This window comes from Hyla sarda, unplaced genomic scaffold, assembly GCF_029499605.1.
Source record: "Hyla sarda isolate aHylSar1 unplaced genomic scaffold, aHylSar1.hap1 scaffold_321, whole genome shotgun sequence".
In the NCBI taxonomy this organism is placed as follows: Eukaryota; Metazoa; Chordata; class Amphibia; order Anura; family Hylidae; genus Hyla; species Hyla sarda.
The window spans coordinates 62,894-89,495 of record NW_026609945.1 but is presented as its reverse complement, the minus strand read 5'-3'; the positions used below and the strand labels follow the sequence as shown (position 1 = coordinate 89,495).

At 46.2% G+C, this 26,602-nt stretch overlaps 12 non-coding genes across 12 annotated transcripts; all 12 read left to right on the top strand.

Moving 5' to 3' along the window:
- Positions 1-314: 314 nt before the first annotated feature.
- LOC130329764 (U2 spliceosomal RNA) lies at positions 315-505 on the top strand. The gene has a single exon (XR_008873263.1). It is a non-coding gene; the product is annotated as a U2 spliceosomal RNA (small nuclear RNA).
- Positions 506-2,596: 2,091 nt separating this feature from the next.
- On the top strand, positions 2,597-2,787 carry LOC130329763 (U2 spliceosomal RNA). The gene has a single exon (XR_008873262.1). It is a non-coding gene; the product is annotated as a U2 spliceosomal RNA (small nuclear RNA).
- A 2,094-nt stretch (positions 2,788-4,881) lies between these two features.
- LOC130329762 (U2 spliceosomal RNA) lies at positions 4,882-5,072 on the top strand. The gene has a single exon (XR_008873261.1). It is a non-coding gene; the product is annotated as a U2 spliceosomal RNA (small nuclear RNA).
- A 2,062-nt stretch (positions 5,073-7,134) lies between these two features.
- LOC130329761 (U2 spliceosomal RNA) lies at positions 7,135-7,325 on the top strand. The gene has a single exon (XR_008873260.1). It is a non-coding gene; the product is annotated as a U2 spliceosomal RNA (small nuclear RNA).
- Positions 7,326-9,420: 2,095 nt separating this feature from the next.
- LOC130329760 (U2 spliceosomal RNA) lies at positions 9,421-9,611 on the top strand. The gene has a single exon (XR_008873259.1). It is a non-coding gene; the product is annotated as a U2 spliceosomal RNA (small nuclear RNA).
- Positions 9,612-11,707: 2,096 nt separating this feature from the next.
- On the top strand, positions 11,708-11,898 carry LOC130329759 (U2 spliceosomal RNA). The gene has a single exon (XR_008873258.1). It is a non-coding gene; the product is annotated as a U2 spliceosomal RNA (small nuclear RNA).
- Positions 11,899-13,991: 2,093 nt separating this feature from the next.
- Positions 13,992-14,182, top strand: LOC130329758 (U2 spliceosomal RNA). The gene has a single exon (XR_008873257.1). It is a non-coding gene; the product is annotated as a U2 spliceosomal RNA (small nuclear RNA).
- A 2,706-nt stretch (positions 14,183-16,888) lies between these two features.
- Positions 16,889-17,079, top strand: LOC130329756 (U2 spliceosomal RNA). Its single transcript, XR_008873256.1, has one exon. It is a non-coding gene; the product is annotated as a U2 spliceosomal RNA (small nuclear RNA).
- Positions 17,080-19,171: 2,092 nt separating this feature from the next.
- On the top strand, positions 19,172-19,362 carry LOC130329755 (U2 spliceosomal RNA). The gene has a single exon (XR_008873255.1). It is a non-coding gene; the product is annotated as a U2 spliceosomal RNA (small nuclear RNA).
- A 2,090-nt stretch (positions 19,363-21,452) lies between these two features.
- LOC130329753 (U2 spliceosomal RNA) lies at positions 21,453-21,643 on the top strand. Its single transcript, XR_008873253.1, has one exon. It is a non-coding gene; the product is annotated as a U2 spliceosomal RNA (small nuclear RNA).
- A 2,084-nt stretch (positions 21,644-23,727) lies between these two features.
- On the top strand, positions 23,728-23,918 carry LOC130329752 (U2 spliceosomal RNA). Its single transcript, XR_008873252.1, has one exon. It is a non-coding gene; the product is annotated as a U2 spliceosomal RNA (small nuclear RNA).
- A 2,079-nt stretch (positions 23,919-25,997) lies between these two features.
- Positions 25,998-26,188, top strand: LOC130329751 (U2 spliceosomal RNA). The gene has a single exon (XR_008873251.1). It is a non-coding gene; the product is annotated as a U2 spliceosomal RNA (small nuclear RNA).
- The last annotated feature ends 414 nt before the right edge of the window (positions 26,189-26,602 follow it).

Genomic DNA, 26,602 nt, shown 5'->3' with positions numbered 1-26,602 from the left:
GGTAGGTGTGTGCTTGTGTGTGTGTTTCCTATGCAGATCCTAAGCCCAGTGTCACATGCAAGTAGGAGGAGTAAGAAGGGTTCCTGGCAAATCCGGGTTATGGATTGCATTTAAAAAGGCCCCGTGGGAGTGCAATGGGCCCCTGTCTTGCTGCTTAGCAATAATGGTATGGGTTTAGGTTCTGCTGTGTGTACTGGTGGTTGACTGCCCCCCAGCCCAGAGTGTGCATGGAAAATTGTCTGGCAGCCTCCCTGACAGCAAGCAGTGATAGTGCCCATGAAGGGCACCTTGTTGGGCCCGCCCCTTTCACGGTTATCGCTTCTCGGCCTTTTGGCTAAGATCAAGTGTAGTATCTGTTCTTATCAGTTTAATATCTGATACGTCCCCTATCTGGGGACCATATATTAAATGGATTTTTGAGAACGGGGGCCGATTTCGAAGCTTGCTTCCGTCGCCCTATGCATTGACCCGATATGGCAGTATCTTCGGGTACAGTGCACCACCCCCTTACAGGGTTAAAAAGAAAGATTCCTACTTTCATTGCTACCTGCTTGCTGGCTAGCCAGCTAGCCAGCCCTGTGGGCCTTGCTGCTGCTGCAGCCAAAAAACAAAAGGTGGTGCTGCTGCTGCTTCTGCTGCTTCTGCTTCTGCTTGTGTCTGGCCGCTGTTGGAGCGTCCAGGCACAGGACTTCTGCTGCTGCTGACTAAATGGCCTCCTTAATTGGATCATTTGAGTAGCCAGCACACCTGTGCAGGTAGGGCATGACATGATAGGCAGCTGCCTTGATAGCGGGTGGGTGCTGATTGTTCCTAATTGACAAAATAAGATTAATGCTTATGAAGAAATATAAAATCTCATCCCTTCCCCAATATCGCGCCACACCCCTACCCCTTAATTCCCTGGTTGAACTTGATGGACATATGTCTTTTTTCGACCGTACTAACTATGTAACTATGTAACATAACATGGGGGGGGGGGGTCTCCTGGCTGTTCACACAGGTGTGTCATTGCTGTACATTGACCATGCATTGCTTCTGTGGTATTGCAAAGGCAAAGACAAATGCTTCCAGCCATCCATTGCACTAATGGATTGGTCATCAGCTGGCTGTCTATGTCCCGCATCAATATAGACCAAAGTACAGAGGGTTAGGCTATGCTATTGTGCACCTACCTGATGCATCAGAAGGTGCGAGGCCCTTGCTAAATTCTGTGCACAGACTTTGAGATCTATACTTTAGACTGTATCTAAACCTGCTCCAACATGGACTGACATTCTGGCCTACTTTCAGCCGATGCGACTTGTCTGTCGCTGAACAGTCGCTTTTTATGTATTCAGCACCTATGTATAATGTTGTAAAAATGCTCTAGAAGCTAAAGTCGCAGAAATGTCACACATATTTGGCCTGCAACTTTCTGTGCGACAAATTCAGACAGGAAAAATCAGTATAAATCCTTAGAAAATTATCCCCCAGTGTCTCCATCTGCTGGCGGTATTGAATAAGCATTGCTGCACTGATGGGGTATGCATTAGACGAAAAAAAAGAAGAAAAAGAAGAATAATACGCCCAGAAAAGAGGCGAAAAGGAGAAAAACGTAAAAAAACGTGAAAAAAAAGTAAGAGGAAGAGAAGGGAAAAAAAGGTGGAAATGGGTTTAAAAGTGATTTCGGCGGAGAAATATATATATATATATATATATATATATATATATATATATATATATACGCGCACACACACACATATATATAAACGTATTCTCCGTTGAGATATTGCAGCCGCTGCTGTGTCCAGGCCCAGGAGCCTTAGCACTGTGCTGTGATGTCACTCAATACCACTGACATCACTAGGTGTAAACAACATCTCTCCTTTGCTGTGTATGTGACTATGGAGCTGTTTGGTGATGTCGTCTATTATGGCCTTCATAGAAGCAACAGGAGATTGTTGCATCCATCTAGAACCCTCAGAACTACAGTGCTATGATGTCACTCACTTCCACAGGCCTTGCAGAGTGTAAACAACAACAACCCAGCTTTGTTGTGTATGTAACCATAGGGATTTGTGATGTCACCTAGAACCTTCACAGCAGCGACAGCTTTATGAGGAGCATCAGCACTGCTCTGCCTGAGCAGAACCATCACCGCCATAGGTTGTCAAATAACCCGGGTTTAACCCACACAGGTAAGTCCAATGGGGTGCAGGCATGTCCTCTATGCTTACAGCTTCCCGTGGGTGTTGGTTTGATACCGTTTGGGGACAGCCAAGGAGGCATCTGCAGGCAACAAAGGTAGGTGTGTGCTTGTGTGTGTGTTTCCTATGCAGATCCTAAGCCCAGTGTCACATGCAAGTAGGAGGAGTAAGAAGGGTTCCTGGCAAATCCGGGTTATGGATTGCATTTAAAAAGGCCCCGTGGGAGTGCAATGGGCCCCTGTCTTGCTGCTTAGCAATAATGGTATGGGTTTAGGTTCTGCTGTGTGTGCTGGTGGTTGACTGCCCCCCAGCCCAGAGTGTGCATGGAAAATTGTCTGGCAGCCTCCCTGACAGCAAGCAGTGATAGTGCCCATGAAGGGCACCTTGTTGGGCCCGCCCCTTTCACGGTTATCGCTTCTCGGCCTTTTGGCTAAGATCAAGTGTAGTATCTGTTCTTATCAGTTTAATATCTGATACGTCCCCTATCTGGGGACCATATATTAAATGGATTTTTGAGAACGGGGGCCGATTTCGAAGCTTGCTTCCGTCGCCCTATGCATTGACCCGATATGGCAGTATCTTCGGGTACAGTGCACCACCCCCTTACAGGGTTAAAAAGAAAGATTCCTACTTTCATTGCTACCTGCTTGCTGGCTAGCCAGCTAGCCAGCCCTGTGGGCCTTGCTGCTGCTGCAGCCAAAAAACAAAAGGTGCTGCTTCTGCTGCTTCTGCTTCTGCTTGTGTCTGGCCGCTGTTGGAGCGTCCAGGCACAGGACTTCTGCTGCTGCTGACTAAATGGCCTCCTTAATTGGATCATTTGAGTAGCCAGCACACCTGTGCAGGTAGGGCATGACATGATAGGCAGCTGCCTTGATAGCGGGTGGGTGCTGAATGTTCCTAATTGACAAAATAAGATTAATGCTTATGAAGAAATATAAAATCTCATCCCTTCCCCAATATCGCGCCACACCCCTACCCCTTAATTCCCTGGTTGAACTTGATGGACATATGTCTTTTTTCGACCGTACTAACTATGTAACTATGTAACATAACATGGGGGGGGGGGGGGTCTCCTGGCTGTTCACACAGGTGTGTCATTGCTGTACATTGACCATGCATTGCTTCTGTGGTATTGCAAAGGCAAAGACAAATGCTTCCAGCCATCCATTGCACTAATGGATTGGTCATCAGCTGGCTGTCTATGTCCCGCATCAATATAGACCAAAGTACAGAGGGTTAGGCTATGCTATTGTGCACCTACCTGATGCATCAGAAGGTGCGAGGCCCTTGCTAAATTCTGTGCACAGACTTTGAGATCTATACTTTAGACTGTATCTAAACCTGCTCCAACATGGACTGACATTCTGGCCTACTTTCAGCCGATGCGACTTGTCTGTCGCTGAACAGTCGCTTTTTATGTATTCAGCACCTATGTATAATGTTGTAAAAATGCTCTAGAAGCTAAAGTCGCAGAAATGTCACACATATTTGGCCTGCAACTTTCTGTGCGACAAATTCAGACAGGAAAAATCAGTATAAATCCTTAGAAAATTATCCCCCAGTGTCTCCATCTGCTGGCGGTATTGAATAAGCATTGCTGCACTGATGGGGTATGCATTAGACGAAAAAAAAGAAGAAAAAGAAGAATAATACGCCCAGAAAAGAGGCGAAAAGGAGAAAAACGTAAAAAAACGTGAAAAAAAAGTAAGAGGAAGAGAAGGGAAAAAAAGGTGGAAATGGGTTTAAAAGTGATTTCGGCGGAGAAATATATATATATATATATATATATATATATATATATATATATATATATATATATATATACGCGCACACACACACATATATAAACGTATTCTCCGTTGAGATATTGCAGCCGCTGCTGTGTCCAGGCCCAGGAGCCTTAGCACTGTGCTGTGATGTCACTCAATACCACTGACATCACTAGGTGTAAACAACATCTCTCCTTTGCTGTGTATGTGACTATGGAGCTGTTTGGTGATGTCGTCTATTATGGCCTTCATAGAAGCAACAGGAGATTGTTGCATCCATCTAGAACCCTCAGAACTACAGTGCTATGATGTCACTCACTTCCACAGGCCTTGCAGAGTGTAAACAACAACAACCCAGCTTTGTTGTGTATGTAACCATAGGGATTTGTGATGTCACCTAGAACCTTCACAGCAGCGACAGCTTTATGAGGAGCATCAGCACTGCTCTGCCTGAGCAGAACCATCACCGCCATAGGTTGTCAAATAACCCGGGTTTAACCCACACAGGTAAGTCCAATGGGGTGCAGGCATGTCCTCTATGCTTACAGCTTCCCGTGGGTGTTGGTTTGATACCGTTTGGGGACAGCCAAGGAGGCATCTGCAGGCAACAAAGGTAGGTGTGTGCTTGTGTGTGTGTTTCCTATGCAGATCCTAAGCCCAGTGTCACATGCAAGTAGGAGGAGTAAGAAGGGTTCCTGGCAAATCCGGGTTATGGATTGCATTTAAAAAGGCCCCGTGGGAGTGCAATGGGCCCCTGTCTTGCTGCTTAGCAATAATGGTATGGGTTTAGGTTCTGCTGTGTGTACTGGTGGTTGACTGCCCCCCAGCCCAGAGTGTGCATGGAAAATTGTCTGGCAGCCTCCCTGACAGCAAGCAGTGATAGTGCCCATGAAGGGCACCTTGTTGGGCCCGCCCCTTTCACGGTTATCGCTTCTCGGCCTTTTGGCTAAGATCAAGTGTAGTATCTGTTCTTATCAGTTTAATATCTGATACGTCCCCTATCTGGGGACCATATATTAAATGGATTTTTGAGAACGGGGGCCGATTTCGAAGCTTGCTTCCGTCGCCCTATGCATTGACCCGATATGGCAGTATCTTCGGGTACAGTGCACCACCCCCTTACAGGGTTAAAAAGAAAGATTCCTACTTTCATTGCTACCTGCTTGCTGGCTAGCCAGCTAGCCAGCCCTGTGGGCCTTGCTGCTGCTGCAGCCAAAAAACAAAAGGTGGTGCTGCTGCTGCTTCTGCTGCTTCTGCTTGTGTCTGGCCGCTGTTGGAGCGTCCAGGCACAGGACTTCTGCTGCTGCTGACTAAATGGCCTCCTTAATTGGATCATTTGAGTAGCCAGCACACCTGTGCAGGTAGGGCATGACATGATAGGCAGCTGCCTTGATAGCGGGTGGGTGCTGAATGTTCCTAATTGACAAAATAAGATTAATGCTTATGAAGAAATATAAAATCTCATCCCTTCCCCAATATCGCGCCACACCCCTACCCCTTAATTCCCTGGTTGAACTTGATGGACATATGTCTTTTTTCGACCGTACTAACTATGTAACTATGTAACATAACATGGGGGGGGGGGGGGGTCTCCTGGCTGTTCACACAGGTGTGTCATTGCTGTACATTGACCATGCATTGCTTCTGTGGTATTGCAAAGGCAAAGACAAATGCTTCCAGCCATCCATTGCACTAATGGATTGGTCATCAGCTGGCTGTCTATGTCCCGCATCAATATAGACCAAAGTACAGAGGGTTAGGCTATGCTATTGTGCACCTACCTGATGCATCAGAAGGTGCGAGGCCCTTGCTAAATTCTGTGCACAGACTTTGAGATCTATACTTTAGACTGTATCTAAACCTGCTCCAACATGGACTGACATTCTGGCCTACTTTCAGCCGATGCGACTTGTCTGTCGCTGAACAGTCGCTTTTTATGTATTCAGCACCTATGTATAATGTTGTAAAAATGCTCTAGAAGCTAAAGTCGCAGAAATGTCACACATATTTGGCCTGCAACTTTCTGTGCGACAAATTCAGACAGGAAAAATCAGTATAAATCCTTAGAAAATTATCCCCCAGTGTCTCCATCTGCTGGCGGTATTGAATAAGCATTGCTGCACTGATGGGGTATGCATTAGACGAAAAAAAAGAAGAAAAAGAAGAATAATACGCCCAGAAAAGAGGCGAAAAGGAGAAAAACGTAAAAAAACGTGAAAAAAAAGTAAGAGGAAGAGAAGGGAAAAAAAGGTGGAAATGGGTTTAAAAGTGATTTCGGCGGAGAAATATATATATATATATATATATACGCGCACACACACACATATATAAACGTATTCTCCGTTGAGATATTGCAGCCGCTGCTGTGTCCAGGCCCAGGAGCCTTAGCACTGTGCTGTGATGTCACTCAATACCACTGACATCACTAGGTGTAAACAACATCTCTCCTTTGCTGTGTATGTGACTATGGAGCTGTTTGGTGATGTCGTCTATTATGGCCTTCATAGAAGCAACAGGAGATTGTTGCATCCATCTAGAACCCTCAGAACTACAGTGCTATGATGTCACTCACTTCCACAGGCCTTGCAGAGTGTAAACAACAACAACCCAGCTTTGTTGTGTATGTAACCATAGGGATTTGTGATGTCACCTAGAACCTTCACAGCAGCGACAGCTTTATGAGGAGCATCAGCACTGCTCTGCCTGAGCAGAACCATCACCGCCATAGGTTGTCAAATAACCCGGGTTTAACCCACACAGGTAAGTCCAATGGGGTGCAGGCATGTCCTCTATGCTTACAGCTTCCCGTGGGTGTTGGTTTGATACCGTTTGGGGACAGCCAAGGAGGCATCTGCAGGCAACAAAGGTAGGTGTGTGCTTGTGTGTGTGTTTCCTATGCAGATCCTAAGCCCAGTGTCACATGCAAGTAGGAGGAGTAAGAAGGGTTCCTGGCAAATCCGGGTTATGGATTGCATTTAAAAAGGCCCCGTGGGAGTGCAATGGGCCCCTGTCTTGCTGCTTAGCAATAATGGTATGGGTTTAGGTTCTGCTGTGTGTACTGGTGGTTGACTGCCCCCCAGCCCAGAGTGTGCATGGAAAATTGTCTGGCAGCCTCCCTGACAGCAAGCAGTGATAGTGCCCATGAAGGGCACCTTGTTGGGCCCGCCCCTTTCACGGTTATCGCTTCTCGGCCTTTTGGCTAAGATCAAGTGTAGTATCTGTTCTTATCAGTTTAATATCTGATACGTCCCCTATCTGGGGACCATATATTAAATGGATTTTTGAGAACGGGGGCCGATTTCGAAGCTTGCTTCCGTCGCCCTATGCATTGACCCGATATGGCAGTATCTTCGGGTACAGTGCACCACCCCCTTACAGGGTTAAAAAGAAAGATTCCTACTTTCATTGCTACCTGCTTGCTGGCTAGCCAGCTAGCCAGCCCTGTGGGCCTTGCTGCTGCTGCAGCCAAAAAACAAAAGGTGGTGCTGCTGCTGCTTCTGCTGCTTCTGCTTCTGCTTGTGTCTGGCCGCTGTTGGAGCGTCCAGGCACAGGACTTCTGCTGCTGCTGACTAAATGGCCTCCTTAATTGGATCATTTGAGTAGCCAGCACACCTGTGCAGGTAGGGCATGACATGATAGGCAGCTGCCTTGATAGCGGGTGGGTGCTGAATGTTCCTAATTGACAAAATAAGATTAATGCTTATGAAGAAATATAAAATCTCATCCCTTCCCCAATATCGCGCCACACCCCTACCCCTTAATTCCCTGGTTGAACTTGATGGACATATGTCTTTTTTCGACCGTACTAACTATGTAACTATGTAACATAACATGGGGGGGGGGGGGGGTCTCCTGGCTGTTCACACAGGTGTGTCATTGCTGTACATTGACCATGCATTGCTTCTGTGGTATTGCAAAGGCAAAGACAAATGCTTCCAGCCATCCATTGCACTAATGGATTGGTCATCAGCTGGCTGTCTATGTCCCGCATCAATATAGACCAAAGTACAGAGGGTTAGGCTATGCTATTGTGCACCTACCTGATGCATCAGAAGGTGCGAGGCCCTTGCTAAATTCTGTGCACAGACTTTGAGATCTATACTTTAGACTGTATCTAAACCTGCTCCAACATGGACTGACATTCTGGCCTACTTTCAGCCGATGCGACTTGTCTGTCGCTGAACAGTCGCTTTTTATGTATTCAGCACCTATGTATAATGTTGTAAAAATGCTCTAGAAGCTAAAGTCGCAGAAATGTCACACATATTTGGCCTGCAACTTTCTGTGCGACAAATTCAGACAGGAAAAATCAGTATAAATCCTTAGAAAATTATCCCCCAGTGTCTCCATCTGCTGGCGGTATTGAATAAGCATTGCTGCACTGATGGGGTATGCATTAGACGAAAAAAAAGAAGAAAAAGAAGAATAATACGCCCAGAAAAGAGGCGAAAAGGAGAAAAACGTAAAAAAAACGTGAAAAAAAAGTAAGAGGAAGAGAAGGGAAAAAAAGGTGGAAATGGGTTTAAAAGTGATTTCGGCGGAGAAATATATATATATATATATATATATATATATATATATATATATATATACGCGCACACACACACATATATATAAACGTATTCTCCGTTGAGATATTGCAGCCGCTGCTGTGTCCAGGCCCAGGAGCCTTAGCACTGTGCTGTGATGTCACTCAATACCACTGACATCACTAGGTGTAAACAACATCTCTCCTTTGCTGTGTATGTGACTATGGAGCTGTTTGGTGATGTCGTCTATTATGGCCTTCATAGAAGCAACAGGAGATTGTTGCATCCATCTAGAACCCTCAGAACTACAGTGCTATGATGTCACTCACTTCCACAGGCCTTGCAGAGTGTAAACAACAACAACCCAGCTTTGTTGTGTATGTAACCATAGGGATTTGTGATGTCACCTAGAACCTTCACAGCAGCGACAGCTTTATGAGGAGCATCAGCACTGCTCTGCCTGAGCAGAACCATCACCGCCATAGGTTGTCAAATAACCCGGGTTTAACCCACACAGGTAAGTCCAATGGGGTGCAGGCATGTCCTCTATGCTTACAGCTTCCCGTGGGTGTTGGTTTGATACCGTTTGGGGACAGCCAAGGAGGCATCTGCAGGCAACAAAGGTAGGTGTGTGCTTGTGTGTGTGTTTCCTATGCAGATCCTAAGCCCAGTGTCACATGCAAGTAGGAGGAGTAAGAAGGGTTCCTGGCAAATCCGGGTTATGGATTGCATTTAAAAAGGCCCCGTGGGAGTGCAATGGGCCCCTGTCTTGCTGCTTAGCAATAATGGTATGGGTTTAGGTTCTGCTGTGTGTACTTGTGGTTGACTGCCCCCCAGCCCAGAGTGTGCATGAAAAATTTTCTGGCAGCCTCCCTGACAGCAAGCAGTGATAGTGCCCATGAAGGGGACCTTGTTGGGCCCGCCCCTTTCACGGTTATCGCTTCTCGGCCTTTTGGCTAAGATCAAGTGTAGTATCTGTTCTTATCAGTTTAATATCTGATACGTCCCCTATCTGGGGACCATATATTAAATGGATTTTTGAGAACGGGGGCCGATTTCGAAGCTTGCTTCCGTCGCCCTATGCATTGACCCGATATGGCAGTATCTTCGGGTACAGTGCACCACCCCCTTACAGGGTTAAAAAGAAAGATTCCTACTTTCATTGCTACCTGCTTGCTGGCTAGCCAGCTAGCCAGCCCTGTGGGCCTTGCTGCTGCTGCAGCCAAAAAACAAAAGGTGGTGCTGCTGCTGCTTCTGCTGCTTCTGCTTCTGCTTGTGTCTGGCCGCTGTTGGAGCGTCCAGGCACAGGACTTCTGCTGCTGCTGACTAAATGGCCTCCTTAATTGGATCATTTGAGTAGCCAGCACACCTGTGCAGGTAGGGCATGACATGATAGGCAGCTGCCTTGATAGCGGGTGGGTGCTGAATGTTCCTAATTGACAAAATAAGATTAATGCTTATGAAGAAATATAAAATCTCATCCCTTCCCCAATATCGCGCCACACCCCTACCCCTTAATTCCCTGGTTGAACTTGATGGACATATGTCTTTTTTCGACCGTACTAACTATGTAACTATGTAACATAACATGGGGGGGGGGGGGGGGTCTCCTGGCTGTTCACACAGGTGTGTCATTGCTGTACATTGACCATGCATTGCTTCTGTGGTATTGCAAAGGCAAAGACAAATGCTTCCAGCCATCCATTGCACTAATGGATTGGTCATCAGCTGGCTGTCTATGTCCCGCATCAATATAGACCAAAGTACAGAGGGTTAGGCTATGCTATTGTGCACCTACCTGATGCATCAGAAGGTGCGAGGCCCTTGCTAAATTCTGTGCACAGACTTTGAGATCTATACTTTAGACTGTATCTAAACCTGCTCCAACATGGACTGACATTCTGGCCTACTTTCAGCCGATGCGACTTGTCTGTCGCTGAACAGTCGCTTTTTATGTATTCAGCACCTATGTATAATGTTGTAAAAATGCTCTAGAAGCTAAAGTCGCAGAAATGTCACACATATTTGGCCTGCAACTTTCTGTGCGACAAATTCAGACAGGAAAAATCAGTATAAATCCTTAGAAAATTATCCCCCAGTGTCTCCATCTGCTGGCGGTATTGAATAAGCATTGCTGCACTGATGGGGTATGCATTAGACGAAAAAAAAGAAGAAAAAGAAGAATAATACGCCCAGAAAAGAGGCGAAAAGGAGAAAAACGTAAAAAAAACGTGAAAAAAAAGTAAGAGGAAGAGAAGGGAAAAAAAGGTGGAAATGGGTTTAAAAGTGATTTCGGCGGAGAAATATATATATATATATATATATATATATATATATATATATATATATACGCGCACACACACACATATATATAAACGTATTCTCCGTTGAGATATTGCAGCCGCTGCTGTGTCCAGGCCCAGGAGCCTTAGCACTGTGCTGTGATGTCACTCAATACCACTGACATCACTAGGTGTAAACAACATCTCTCCTTTGCTGTGTATGTGACTATGGAGCTGTTTGGTGATGTCGTCTATTATGGCCTTCATAGAAGCAACAGGAGATTGTTGCATCCATCTAGAACCCTCAGAACTACAGTGCTATGATGTCACTCACTTCCACAGGCCTTGCAGAGTGTAAACAACAACAACCCAGCTTTGTTGTGTATGTAACCATAGGGATTTGTGATGTCACCTAGAACCTTCACAGCAGCGACAGCTTTATGAGGAGCATCAGCACTGCTCTGCCTGAGCAGAACCATCACCGCCATAGGTTGTCAAATAACCCGGGTTTAACCCACACAGGTAAGTCCAATGGGGTGCAGGCATGTCCTCTATGCTTACAGCTTCCCGTGGGTGTTGGTTTGATACCGTTTGGGGACAGCCAAGGAGGCATCTGCAGGCAACAAAGGTAGGTGTGTGCTTGTGTGTGTGTTTCCTATGCAGATCCTAAGCCCAGTGTCACATGCAAGTAGGAGGAGTAAGAAGGGTTCCTGGCAAATCCGGGTTATGGATTGCATTTAAAAAGGCCCCGTGGGAGTGCAATGGGCCCCTGTCTTGCTGCTTAGCAATAATGGTATGGGTTTAGGTTCTGCTGTGTGTACTGGTGGTTGACTGCCCCCCAGCCCAGAGTGTGCATGGAAAATTGTCTGGCAGCCTCCCTGACAGCAAGCAGTGATAGTGCCCATGAAGGGCACCTTGTTGGGCCCGCCCCTTTCACGGTTATCGCTTCTCGGCCTTTTGGCTAAGATCAAGTGTAGTATCTGTTCTTATCAGTTTAATATCTGATACGTCCCCTATCTGGGGACCATATATTAAATGGATTTTTGAGAACGGGGGCCGATTTCGAAGCTTGCTTCCGTCGCCCTATGCATTGACCCGATATGGCAGTATCTTCGGGTACAGTGCACCACCCCCTTACAGGGTTAAAAAGAAAGATTCCTACTTTCATTGCTACCTGCTTGCTGGCTAGCCAGCTAGCCAGCCCTGTGGGCCTTGCTGCTGCTGCAGCCAAAAAACAAAAGGTGCTGCTGCTGCTGCTTCTGCTGCTTCTGCTTCTGCTTGTGTCTGGCCGCTGTTGGAGCGTCCAGGCACAGGACTTCTGCTGCTGCTGACTAAATGGCCTCCTTAATTGGATCATTTGAGTAGCCAGCACACCTGTGCAGGTAGGGCATGACATGATAGGCAGCTGCCTTGATAGCGGGTGGGTGCTGAATGTTCCTAATTGACAAAATAAGATTAATGCTTATGAAGAAATATAAAATCTCATCCCTTCCCCAATATCGCGCCACACCCCTACCCCTTAATTCCCTGGTTGAACTTGATGGACATATGTCTTTTTTCGACCGTACTAACTATGTAACTATGTAACATAACATGGGGGGGGGGGGGGGGGGGTCTCCTGGCTGTTCACACAGGTGTGTCATTGCTGTACATTGACCATGCATTGCTTCTGTGGTATTGCAAAGGCAAAGACAAATGCTTCCAGCCATCCATTGCACTAATGGATTGGTCATCAGCTGGCTGTCTATGTCCCGCATCAATATAGACCAAAGTACAGAGGGTTAGGCTATGCTATTGTGCACCTACCTGATGCATCAGAAGGTGCGAGGCCCTTGCTAAATTCTGTGCACAGACTTTGAGATCTATACTTTAGACTGTATCTAAACCTGCTCCAACATGGACTGACATTCTGGCCTACTTTCAGCCGATGTGACTTGTCTGTCGCTGAACAGTTGCTTTTTATGTATTCAGCACCTATGTATAATGTTGTAAAAATGCTCTAGAAGCTAAAGTCGCAGAAATGTCACACATATTTGGCCTGCAACTTTCTGTGCGACAAATTCAGACAGGAAAAATCAGTATAAATCCTTAGAAAATTATCCCCCAGTGTCTCCATCTGCTGGCGGTATTGAATAAGCATTGCTGCACTGATGGGGTATGCATTAGACGAAAAAAAAGAAGAAAAAGAAGAATAATACGCCCAGAAAAGAGGCGAAAAGGAGAAAAACGTTAAAAAAACGTGAAAAAAAAGTAAGAGGAAGAGAAGGGAAAGAAAGGTGGAAATGGGTTTAAAAGTGATTTCGGCGGAGAAATATATATATATATATATATATATATATATATATATATATACGCGCACACACACACATATATATAAACGTATTCTCCGTTGAGATATTGCAGCCGCTGCTGTGTCCAGGCCCAGGAGCCTTAGCACTGTGCTGTGATGTCACTCAATACCACTGACATCACTAGGTGTAAACAACATCTCTCCTTTGCTGTGTATGTGACTATGGAGCTGTTTGGTGATGTCGTCTATTATGGCCTTCATAGAAGCAACAGGAGATTGTTGCATCCATCTAGAACCCTCAGAACTACAGTGCTATGATGTCACTCACTTCCACAGGCCTTGCAGAGTGTAAACAACAACAACCCAGCTTTGTTGTGTATGTAACCATAGGGATTTGTGATGTCACCTAGAACCTTCACAGCAGCGACAGCTTTATGAGGAGCATCAGCACTGCTCTGCCTGAGCAGAACCATCACCGCCATAGGTTGTCAAATAACCCGGGTTTAACCCACACAGGTAAGTCCAATGGGGTGCAGGCATGTCCTCTATGCTTACAGCTTCCCGTGGGTGTTGGTTTGATACCGTTTGGGGACAGCCAAGGAGGCATCTGCAGGCAACAAAGGTAGGTGTGTGCTTGTGTGTGTGTTTCCTATGCAGATCCTAAGCCCAGTGTCACATGCAAGTAGGAGGAGTAAGAAGGGTTCCTGGCAAATCCGGGTTATGGATTGCATTTAAAAAGGCCCCGTGGGAGTGCAATGGGCCCCTGTCTTGCTGCTTAGCAATAATGGTATGGGTTTAGGTTCTGCTGTGTGTACTGGTGGTTGACTGCCCCCCAGCCCAGAGTGTGCATGGAAAATTGTCTGGCAGCCTCCCTGACAGCAAGCAGTGATAGTGCCCATGAAGGGCACCTTGTTGGGCCCGCCCCTTTCACGGTTATCGCTTCTCGGCCTTTTGGCTAAGATCAAGTGTAGTATCTGTTCTTATCAGTTTAATATCTGATACGTCCCCTATCTGGGGACCATATATTAAATGGATTTTTGAGAACGGGGGCCGATTTCGAAGCTTGCTTCCGTCGCCCTATGCATTGACCCGATATGGCAGTATCTTCGGGTACAGTGCACCACCCCCTTACAGGGTTAAAAAGAAAGATTCCTACTTTCATTGCTACCTGCTTGCTGGCTAGCCAGCTAGCCAGCCCTGTGGGCCTTGCTGCTGCTGCAGCCAAAAAACAAAAGGTGGTGCTTCTGCTGCTTCTGCTTCTGCTTGTGTCTGGCCACTGTTGGAGCGTCCAGGCACAGGACTTCTGCTGCTGCTGACTAAATGGCCTCCTTAATTGGATCATTTGAGTAGCCAGCACACCTGTGCAGGTAGGGCATGACATGATAGGCAGCTGCCTTGATAGCGGGTGGGTGCTGAATGTTCCTAATTGACAAAATAAGATTAATGCTTATGAAGAAATATAAAATCTCATCCCTTCCCCAATATCGCGCCACACCCCTACCCCTTAATTCCCTGGTTGAACTTGATGGACATATGTCTTTTTTCGACCGTACTAACTATGTAACTATGTAACATAACATGGGGGGGGGGGGGGGGTCTCCTGGCTGTTCACACAGGTGTGTCATTGCTGTACATTGACCATGCATTGCTTCTGTGGTATTGCAAAGGCAAAGACAAATGCTTCCAGCCATCCATTGCACTAATGGATTGGTCATCAGCTGGCTGTCTATGTCCCGCATCAATATAGACCAAAGTACAGAGGGTTAGGCTATGCTATTGTGCACCTACCTGATGCATCAGAAGGTGCGAGGCCCTTGCTAAATTCTGTGCACAGACTTTGAGATCTATACTTTAGACTGTATCTAAACCTGCTCCAACATGGACTGACATTCTGGCCTACTTTCAGCCGATGCGACTTGTCTGTCGCTGAACAGTCGCTTTTTATGTATTCAGCACCTATGTATAATGTTGTAAAAATGCTCTAGAAGCTAAAGTCGCAGAAATGTCACACATATTTGGCCTGCAACTTTCTGTGCGACAAATTCAGACAGGAAAAATCTGTATAAATCCTTAGAAAATTATCCCCCAGTGTCTCCATCTGCTGGCGGTATTGAATAAGCATTGCTGCACTGATGGGGTATGCATTAGACGAAAAAAAAGAAGAAAAAGAAGAATAATACGCCCAGAAAAGAGGCGAAAAGGAGAAAAACGTAAAAAAACGTGAAAAAAAAGTAAGAGGAAGAGAAGGGAAAAAAAGGTGGAAATGGGTTTAAAAGTGATTTCGGCGGAGAAATATATATATATATATATATATATATATATATATATATATACGCGCACACACACACATATATATAAACGTATTCTCCGTTGAGATATTGCAGCCGCTGCTGTGTCCAGGCCCAGGAGCCTTAGCACTGTGCTGTGATGTCACTCAATACCACTGACATCACTAGGTGTAAACAACATCTCTCCTTTGCTGTGTATGTGACTATGGAGCTGTAGGGATTTGTGATGTCACCTAGAACCTTCACAGCAGCGACAGCTTTATGAGGAGCATCAGCACTGCTCTGCCTGAGCAGAACCATCACCGCCATAGGTTGTCAAATAACCCGGGTTTAACCCACACAGGTAAGTCCAATGGGGTGCAGGCATGTCCTCTATGCTTACAGCTTCCCGTGGGTGTTGGTTTGATAGGAAAAATCAGTATAAATCCTTAGAAAATTATCCCCCAGTGTCTCCATCTGCTGGCGGTATTGAATAAGCATTGCTGCACTGATGGGGTATGCATTAGACGAAAAAAAAGAAGAAAAAGAAGAATAATACGCCCAGAAAAGAGGCGAAAAGGAGAAAAACGTAAAAAAACGTGAAAAAAAAGTAAGAGGAAGAGAAGGGAAAAAAAGGTGGAAATGGGTTTAAAAGTGATTTCGGCGGAGAAATATATATATATATATATATATACGCGCACACACACACATATATAAACGTATTCTCCGTTGAGATATTGCAGCCGCTGCTGTGTCCAGGCCCAGGAGCCTTAGCACTGTGCTGTGATGTCACTCAATACCACTGACATCACTAGGTGTAAACAACATCTCTCCTTTGCTGTGTATGTGACTATGGAGCTGTTTGGTGATGTCGTCTATTATGGCCTTCATAGAAGCAACAGGAGATTGTTGCATCCATCTAGAACCCTCAGAACTACAGTGCTATGATGTCACTCACTTCCACAGGCCTTGCAGAGTGTAAACAACAACAACCCAGCTTTGTTGTGTATGTAACCATAGGGATTTGTGATGTCACCTAGAACCTTCACAGCAGCGACAGCTTTATGAGGAGCATCAGCACTGCTCTGCCTGAGCAGAACCATCACCGCCATAGGTTGTCAAATAACCCGGGTTTAACCCACACAGGTAAGTCCAATGGGGTGCAGGCATGTCCTCTATGCTTACAGCTTCCCGTGGGTGTTGGTTTGATACCGTTTGGGGACAGCCAAGGAGGCATCTGCAGGCAACAAAGGTAGGTGTGTGCTTGTGTGTGTGTTTCCTATGCAGATCCTAAGCCCAGTGTCACATGCAAGTAGGAGGAGTAAGAAGGGTTCCTGGCAAATCCGGGTTATGGATTGCATTTAAAAAGGCCCCGTGGGAGTGCAATGGGCCCCTGTCTTGCTGCTTAGCAATAATGGTATGGGTTTAGGTTCTGCTGTGTGTACTGGTGGTTGACTGCCCCCCAGCCCAGAGTGTGCATGGAAAATTGTCTGGCAGCCTCCCTGACAGCAAGCAGTGATAGTGCCCATGAAGGGCACCTTGTTGGGCCCGCCCCTTTCACGGTTATCGCTTCTCGGCCTTTTGGCTAAGATCAAGTGTAGTATCTGTTCTTATCAGTTTAATATCTGATACGTCCCCTATCTGGGGACCATATATTAAATGGATTTTTGAGAACGGGGGCCGATTTCGAAGCTTGCTTCCGTCGCCCTATGCATTGACCCGATATGGCAGTATCTTCGGGTACAGTGCACCACCCCCTTACAGGGTTAAAAAGAAAGATTCCTACTTTCATTGCTACCTGCTTGCTGGCTAGCCAGCTAGCCAGCCCTGTGGGCCTTGCTGCTGCTGCAGCCAAAAAACAAAAGGTGGTGCTGCTGCTGCTTCTGCTGCTTCTGCTTCTGCTTGTGTCTGGCCGCTGTTGGAGCGTCCAGGCACAGGACTTCTGCTGCTGCTGACTAAATGGCCTCCTTAATTGGATCATTTGAGTAGCCAGCACACCTGTGCAGGTAGGGCATGACATGATAGGCAGCTGCCTTGATAGCGGGTGGGTGCTGAATGTTCCTAATTGACAAAATAAGATTAATGCTTATGAAGAAATATAAAATCTCATCCCTTCCCCAATATCGCGCCACACCCCTACCCCTTAATTCCCTGGTTGAACTTGATGGACATATGTCTTTTTTCGACCGTACTAACTATGTAACTATGTAACATAACATGGGGGGGGGGGGGGGGTCTCCTGGCTGTTCACACAGGTGTGTCATTGCTGTACATTGACCATGCATTGCTTCTGTGGTATTGCAAAGGCAAAGACAAATGCTTCCAGCCATCCATTGCACTAATGGATTGGTCATCAGCTGGCTGTCTATGTCCCGCATCAATATAGACCAAAGTACAGAGGGTTAGGCTATGCTATTGTGCACCTACCTGATGCATCAGAAGGTGCGAGGCCCTTGCTAAATTCTGTGCACAGACTTTGAGATCTATACTTTAGACTGTATCTAAACCTGCTCCAACATGGACTGACATTCTGGCCTACTTTCAGCCGATGCGACTTGTCTGTCGCTGAACAGTCGCTTTTTATGTATTCAGCACCTATGTATAATGTTGTAAAAATGCTCTAGAAGCTAAAGTCGCAGAAATGTCACACATATTTGGCCTGCAACTTTCTGTGCGACAAATTCAGACAGGAAAAATCAGTATAAATCCTTAGAAAATTATCCCCCAGTGTCTCCATCTGCTGGCGGTATTGAATAAGCATTGCTGCACTGATGGGGTATGCATTAGACGAAAAAAAAGAAGAAAAAGAAGAATAATACGCCCAGAAAAGAGGCGAAAAGGAGAAAAACGTAAAAAAAACGTGAAAAAAAAGTAAGAGGAAGAGAAGGGAAAAAAAGGTGGAAATGGGTTTAAAAGTGATTTCGGCGGAGAAATATATATATATATATATATATATATATATATATATATATATACGCGCACACACACACATATATATAAACGTATTCTCCGTTGAGATATTGCAGCCGCTGCTGTGTCCAGGCCCAGGAGCCTTAGCACTGTGCTGTGATGTCACTCAATACCACTGACATCACTAGGTGTAAACAACATCTCTCCTTTGCTGTGTATGTGACTATGGAGCTGTTTGGTGATGTCGTCTATTATGGCCTTCATAGAAGCAACAGGAGATTGTTGCATCCATCTAGAACCCTCAGAACTACAGTGCTATGATGTCACTCACTTCCACAGGCCTTGCAGAGTGTAAACAACAACAACCCAGCTTTGTTGTGTATGTAACCATAGGGATTTGTGATGTCACCTAGAACCTTCACAGCAGCGACAGCTTTATGAGGAGCATCAGCACTGCTCTGCCTGAGCAGAACCATCACCGCCATAGGTTGTCAAATAACCCGGGTTTAACCCACACAGGTAAGTCCAATGGGGTGCAGGCATGTCCTCTATGCTTACAGCTTCCCGTGGGTGTTGGTTTGATACCGTTTGGGGACAGCCAAGGAGGCATCTGCAGGCAACAAAGGTAGGTGTGTGCTTGTGTGTGTGTTTCCTATGCAGATCCTAAGCCCAGTGTCACATGCAAGTAGGAGGAGTAAGAAGGGTTCCTGGCAAATCCGGGTTATGGATTGCATTTAAAAAGGCCCCGTGGGAGTGCAATGGGCCCCTGTCTTGCTGCTTAGCAATAATGGTATGGGTTTAGGTTCTGCTGTGTGTACTGGTGGTTGACTGCCCCCCAGCCCAGAGTGTGCATGGAAAATTGTCTGGCAGCCTCCCTGACAGCAAGCAGTGATAGTGCCCATGAAGGGCACCTTGTTGGGCCCGCCCCTTTCACGGTTATCGCTTCTCGGCCTTTTGGCTAAGATCAAGTGTAGTATCTGTTCTTATCAGTTTAATATCTGATACGTCCCCTATCTGGGGACCATATATTAAATGGATTTTTGAGAACGGGGGCCGATTTCGAAGCTTGCTTCCGTCGCCCTATGCATTGACCCGATATGGCAGTATCTTCGGGTACAGTGCACCACCCCCTTACAGGGTTAAAAAGAAAGATTCCTACTTTCATTGCTACCTGCTTGCTGGCTAGCCAGCTAGCCAGCCCTGTGGGCCTTGCTGCTGCTGCAGCCAAAAAACAAAAGGTGGTGCTGCTGCTGCTTCTGCTGCTTCTGCTTCTGCTTGTGTCTGGCCGCTGTTGGAGCGTCCAGGCACAGGACTTCTGCTGCTGCTGACTAAATGGCCTCCTTAATTGGATCATTTGAGTAGCCAGCACACCTGTGCAGGTAGGGCATGACATGATAGGCAGCTGCCTTGATAGCGGGTGGGTGCTGAATGTTCCTAATTGACAAAATAAGATTAATGCTTATGAAGAAATATAAAATCTCATCCCTTCCCCAATATCGCGCCACACCCCTACCCCTTAATTCCCTGGTTGAACTTGATGGACATATGTCTTTTTTCGACCGTACTAACTATGTAACTATGTAACATAACATGGGGGGGGGGGGGGGGGGTCTCCTGGCTGTTCACACAGGTGTGTCATTGCTGTACATTGACCATGCATTGCTTCTGTGGTATTGCAAAGGCAAAGACAAATGCTTCCAGCCATCCATTGCACTAATGGATTGGTCATCAGCTGGCTGTCTATGTCCCGCATCAATATAGACCAAAGTACAGAGGGTTAGGCTATGCTATTGTGCACCTACCTGATGCATCAGAACGTGCGAGGCCCTTGCTAAATTCTGTGCACAGACTTTGAGATCTATACTTTAGACTGTATCTAAACCTGCTCCAACATGGACTGACATTCTGGCCTACTTTCAGCCGATGTGACTTGTCTGTCGCTGAACAGTTGCTTTTTATGTATTCAGCACCTATGTATAATGTTGTAAAAATGCTCTAGAAGCTAAAGTCGCAGAAATGTCACACATATTTGGCCTGCAACTTTCTGTGCGACAAATTCAGACAGGAAAAATCAGTATAAATCCTTAGAAAATTATCCCCCAGTGTCTCCATCTGCTGGCGGTATTGAATAAGCATTGCTGCACTGATGGGGTATGCATTAGACGAAAAAAAAGAAGAAAAAGAAGAATAATACGCCCAGAAAAGAGGCGAAAAGGAGAAAAACGTAAAAAAAACGTGAAAAAAAAGTAAGAGGAAGAGAAGGGAAAAAAAGGTGGAAATGGGTTTAAAAGTGATTTCGGCGGAGAAATATATATATATATATATATATATATATATATATATATACGCGCACACACACACATATATATAAACGTATTCTCCGTTGAGATATTGCAGCCGCTGCTGTGTCCAGGCCCAGGAGCCTTAGCACTGTGCTGTGATGTCACTCAATACCACTGACATCACTAGGTGTAAACAACATCTCTCCTTTGCTGTGTATGTGACTATGGAGCTGTTTGGTGATGTCGTCTATTATGGCCTTCATAGAAGCAACAGGAGATTGTTGCATCCATCTAGAACCCTCAGAACTACAGTGCTATGATGTCACTCACTTCCACAGGCCTTGCAGAGTGTAAACAACAACAACCCAGCTTTGTTGTGTATGTAACCATAGGGATTTGTGATGTCACCTAGAACCTTCACAGCAGCGACAGCTTTATGAGGAGCATCAGCACTGCTCTGCCTGAGCAGAACCATCACCGCCATAGGTTGTCAAATAACCCGGGTTTAACCCACACAGGTAAGTCCAATGGGGTGCAGGCATGTCCTCTATGCTTACAGCTTCCCGTGGGTGTTGGTTTGATACCGTTTGGGGACAGCCAAGGAGGCATCTGCAGGCAACAAAGGTAGGTGTGTGCTTGTGTGTGTGTTTCCTATGCAGATCCTAAGCCCAGTGTCACATGCAAGTAGGAGGAGTAAGAAGGGTTCCTGGCAAATCCGGGTTATGGATTGCATTTAAAAAGGCCCCGTGGGAGTGCAATGGGCCCCTGTCTTGCTGCTTAGCAATAATGGTATGGGTTTAGGTTCTGCTGTGTGTACTGGTGGTTGACTGCCCCCCAGCCCAGAGTGTGCATGGAAAATTGTCTGGCAGCCTCCCTGACAGCAAGCAGTGATAGTGCCCATGAAGGGCACCTTGTTGGGCCCGCCCCTTTCACGGTTATCGCTTCTCGGCCTTTTGGCTAAGATCAAGTGTAGTATCTGTTCTTATCAGTTTAATATCTGATACGTCCCCTATCTGGGGACCATATATTAAATGGATTTTTGAGAACGGGGGCCGATTTCGAAGCTTGCTTCCGTCGCCCTATGCATTGACCCGATATGGCAGTATCTTCGGGTACAGTGCACCACCCCCTTACAGGGTTAAAAAGAAAGATTCCTACTTTCATTGCTACCTGCTTGCTGGCTAGCCAGCTAGCCAGCCCTGTGGGCCTTGCTGCTGCTGCAGCCAAAAAACAAAAGGTGGTGCTGCTGCTGCTTCTGCTGCTTCTGCTGCTTCTGCTTCTGCTTGTGTCTGGCCGCTGTTGGAGCGTCCAGGCACAGGACTTCTGCTGCTGCTGACTAAATGGCCTCCTTAATTGGATCATTTGAGTAGCCAGCACACCTGTGCAGGTAGGGCATGACATGATAGGCAGCTGCCTTGATAGCGGGTGGGTGCTGAATGTTCCTAATTGACAAAATAAGATTAATGCTTATGAAGAAATATAAAATCTCATCCCTTCCCCAATATCGCGCCACACCCCTACCCCTTAATTCCCTGGTTGAACTTGATGGACATATGTCTTTTTTCGACCGTACTAACTATGTAACTATGTAACATAACATGGGGGGGGGGGGGGTCTCCTGGCTGTTCACACAGGTGTGTCATTGCTGTACATTGACCATGCATTGCTTCTGTGGTATTGCAAAGGCAAAGACAAATGCTTCCAGCCATCCATTGCACTAATGGATTGGTCATCAGCTGGTTGTCTATGTCCCGCATCAATATAGACCAAAGTACAGAGGGTTAGGCTATGCTATTGTGCACCTACCTGATGCATCAGAAGGTGCGAGGCCCTTGCTAAATTCTGTGCACAGACTTTGAGATCTATACTTTAGACTGTATCTAAACCTGCTCCAACATGGACTGACATTCTGGCCTACTTTCAGCCGATGCGACTTGTCTGTCGCTGAACAGTCGCTTTTTATGTATTCAGCACCTATGTATAATGTTGTAAAAATGCTCTAGAAGCTAAAGTCGCAGAAATGTCACACATATTTGGCCTGCAACTTTCTGTGCGACAAATTCAGACAGGAAAAATCAGTATAAATCCTTAGAAAATTATCCCCCAGTGTCTCCATCTGCTGGCGGTATTGAATAAGCATTGCTGCACTGATGGGGTATGCATTAGACGAAAAAAAAGAAGAAAAAGAAGAATAATACGCCCAGAAAAGAGGCGAAAAGGAGAAAAACGTAAAAAAACGTGAAAAAAAAGTAAGAGGAAGAGAAGGGAAAAAAAGGTGGAAATGGGTTTAAAAGTGATTTCGGCGGAGAAATATATATATATATATATATATATATATACGCGCACACACACACATATATATAAACGTATTCTCCGTTGAGATATTGCAGCCGCTGCTGTGTCCAGGCCCAGGAGCCTTAGCACTGTGCTGTGATGTCACTCAATACCACTGACATCACTAGGTGTAAACAACATCTCTCCTTTGCTGTGTATGTGACTATGGAGCTGTTTGGTGATGTCGTCTATTATGGCCTTCATAGAAGCAACAGGAGATTGTTGCATCCATCTAGAACCCTCAGAACTACAGTGCTATGATGTCACTCACTTCCACAGGCCTTGCAGAGTGTAAACAACAACAACCCAGCTTTGTTGTGTATGTAACCATAGGGATTTGTGATGTCACCTAGAACCTTCACAGCAGCGACAGCTTTATGAGGAGCATCAGCACTGCCCTGCCTGAGCAGAACCATCACCGCCATAGGTTGTCAAATAACCCGGGTTTAACCCACACAGGTAAGTCCAATGGGGTGCAGGCATGTCCTCTATGCTTACAGCTTCCCGTGGGTGTTGGTTTGATACCGTTTGGGGACAGCCAAGGAGGCATCTGCAGGCAACAAAGGTAGGTGTGTGCTTGTGTGTGTGTTTCCTATGCAGATCCTAAGCCCAGTGTCACATGCAAGTAGGAGGAGTAAGAAGGGTTCCTGGCAAATCCGGGTTATGGATTGCATTTAAAAAGGCCCCGTGGGAGTGCAATGGGCCCCTGTCTTGCTGCTTAGCAATAATGGTATGGGTTTAGGTTCTGCTGTGTGTACTGGTGGTTGACTGCCCCCCAGCCCAGAGTGTGCATGGAAAATTGTCTGGCAGCCTCCCTGACAGCAAGCAGTGATAGTGCCCATGAAGGGCACCTTGTTGGGCCCGCCCCTTTCACGGTTATCGCTTCTCGGCCTTTTGGCTAAGATCAAGTGTAGTATCTGTTCTTATCAGTTTAATATCTGATACGTCCCCTATCTGGGGACCATATATTAAATGGATTTTTGAGAACGGGGGCCGATTTCGAAGCTTGCTTCCGTCGCCCTATGCATTGACCCGATATGGCAGTATCTTCGGGTACAGTGCACCACCCCCTTACAGGGTTAAAAAGAAAGATTCCTACTTTCATTGCTACCTGCTTGCTGGCTAGCCAGCCCTGTGGGCCTTGCTGCTGCTGCAGCCAAAAAACAAAAGGTGGTGCTTCTGCTGCTTCTGCTTCTGCTTGTGTCTGGCCACTGTTGGAGCGTCCAGGCACAGGACTTCTGCTGCTGCTGACTAAATGGCCTCCTTAATTGGATCATTTGAGTAGCCAGCACACCTGTGCAGGTAGGGCATGACATGATAGGCAGCTGCCTTGATAGCGGGTGGGTGCTGAATGTTCCTAATTGACAAAATAAGATTAATGCTTATGAAGAAATATAAAATCTCATCCCTTCCCCAATATCGCGCCACACCCCTACCCCTTAATTCCCTGGTTGAACTTGATGGGACATATGTCTTTTTTCGACCGTACTAACTATGTAACTATGTAACATAACATGGGGGGGGGGGGGGGGTCTCCTGGCTGTTCACACAGGTGTGTCATTGCTGTACATTGACCATGCATTGCTTCTGTGGTATTGCAAAGGCAAAGACAAATGCTTCCAGCCATCCATTGCACTAATGGATTGGTCATCAGCTGGCTGTCTATGTCCCGCATCAATATAGACCAAAGTACAGAGAATTAGGCTATGCTATTGTGCACCTACCTGATGCATCAGAAGGTGCGAGGCCCTTGCTAAATTCTGTGCACAGACTTTGAGATCTATACTTTAGACTGTATCTAAACCTGCTCCAACATGGACTGACATTCTGGCCTACTTTCAGCCGATGCGACTTGTCTGTCGCTGAACAGTCGCTTTTTATGTATTCAGCACCTATGTATAATGTTGTAAAAATGCTCTAGAAGCTAAAGTCGCAGAAATGTCACACATATTTGGCCTGCAACTTTCTGTGCGACAAATTCAGACAGGAAAAATCTGTATAAATCCTTAGAAAAATTATCCCCCAGTGTCTCCATCTGCTGGCGGTATTGAATAAGCATTGCTGCACTGATGGGGTATGCATTAGACGAAAAAAAAGAAGAAAAAGAAGAATAATACGCCCAGAAAAGAGGCGAAAAGGAGAAAAACGTAAAAAAAACGTGAAAAAAAAGTAAGAGGAAGAGAAGGGAAAAAAAGGTGGAAATGGGTTTAAAAGTGATTTCGGCGGAGAAATATATATATATATATATATATATATATATATATATATATATATACGCGCACACACACACATATATATAAACGTATTCTCCGTTGAGATATTGCAGCCGCTGCTGTGTCCAGGCCCAGGAGCCTTAGCACTGTGCTGTGATGTCACTCAATACCACTGACATCACTAGGTGTAAACAACATCTCTCCTTTGCTGTGTATGTGACTATGGAGCTGTTTGGTGATGTCGTCTATTATGGCCTTCATAGAAGCAACAGGAGATTGTTGCATCCATCTAGAACCCTCAGAACTACAGTGCTATGATGTCACTCACTTCCACAGGCCTTGCAGAGTGTAAACAACAACAACCCAGCTTTGTTGTGTATGTAACCATAGGGATTTGTGATGTCACCTAGAACCTTCACAGCAGCGACAGCTTTATGAGGAGCATCAGCACTGCTCTGCCTGAGCAGAACCATCACCGCCATAGGTTGTCAAATAACCCGGGTTTAACCCACACAGGTAAGTCCAATGGGGTGCAGGCATGTCCTCTATGCTTACAGCTTCCCGTGGGTGTTGGTTTGATACCGTTTGGGGACAGCCAAGGAGGCATCTGCAGGCAACAAAGGTAGGTGTGTGCTTGTGTGTGTGTTTCCTATGCAGATCCTAAGCCCAGTGTCACATGCAAGTAGGAGGAGTAAGAAGGGTTCCTGGCAAATCCGGGTTATGGATTGCATTTAAAAAGGCCCCGTGGGAGTGCAATGGGCCCCTGTCTTGCTGCTTAGCAATAATGGTATGGGTTTAGGTTCTGCTGTGTGTACTGGTGGTTGACTGCCCCCCAGCCCAGAGTGTGCATGGAAAATTGTCTGGCAGCCTCCCTGACAGCAAGCAGTGATAGTGCCCATGAAGGGCACCTTGTTGGGCCCGCCCCTTTCACGGTTATCGCTTCTCGGCCTTTTGGCTAAGATCAAGTGTAGTATCTGTTCTTATCAGTTTAATATCTGATACGTCCCCTATCTGGGGACCATATATTAAATGGATTTTTGAGAACGGGGGCCGATTTCGAAGCTTGCTTCCGTCGCCCTATGCATTGACCCGATATGGCAGTATCTTCGGGTACAGTGCACCACCCCCTTACAGGGTTAAAAAGAAAGATTCCTACTTTCATTGCTACCTGCTTGCTGGCTAGCCAGCTAGCCAGCCCTGTGGGCCTTGCTGCTGCTGCAGCCAAAAAACAAAAGGTGGTGCTGCTGCTGCTTCTGCTGCTTCTGCTGCTTCTGCTTCTGCTTGTGTCTGGCCGCTGTTGGAGCGTCCAGGCACAGGACTTCTGCTGCTGCTGACTAAATGGCCTCCTTAATTGGATCATTTGAGTAGCCAGCACACCTGTGCAGGTAGGGCATGACATGATAGGCAGCTGCCTTGATAGCGGGTGGGTGCTGAATGTTCCTAATTGACAAAATAAGATTAATGCTTATGAAGAAATATAAAATCTCATCCCTTCCCCAATATCGCGCCACACCCCTACCCCTTAATTCCCTGGTTGAAC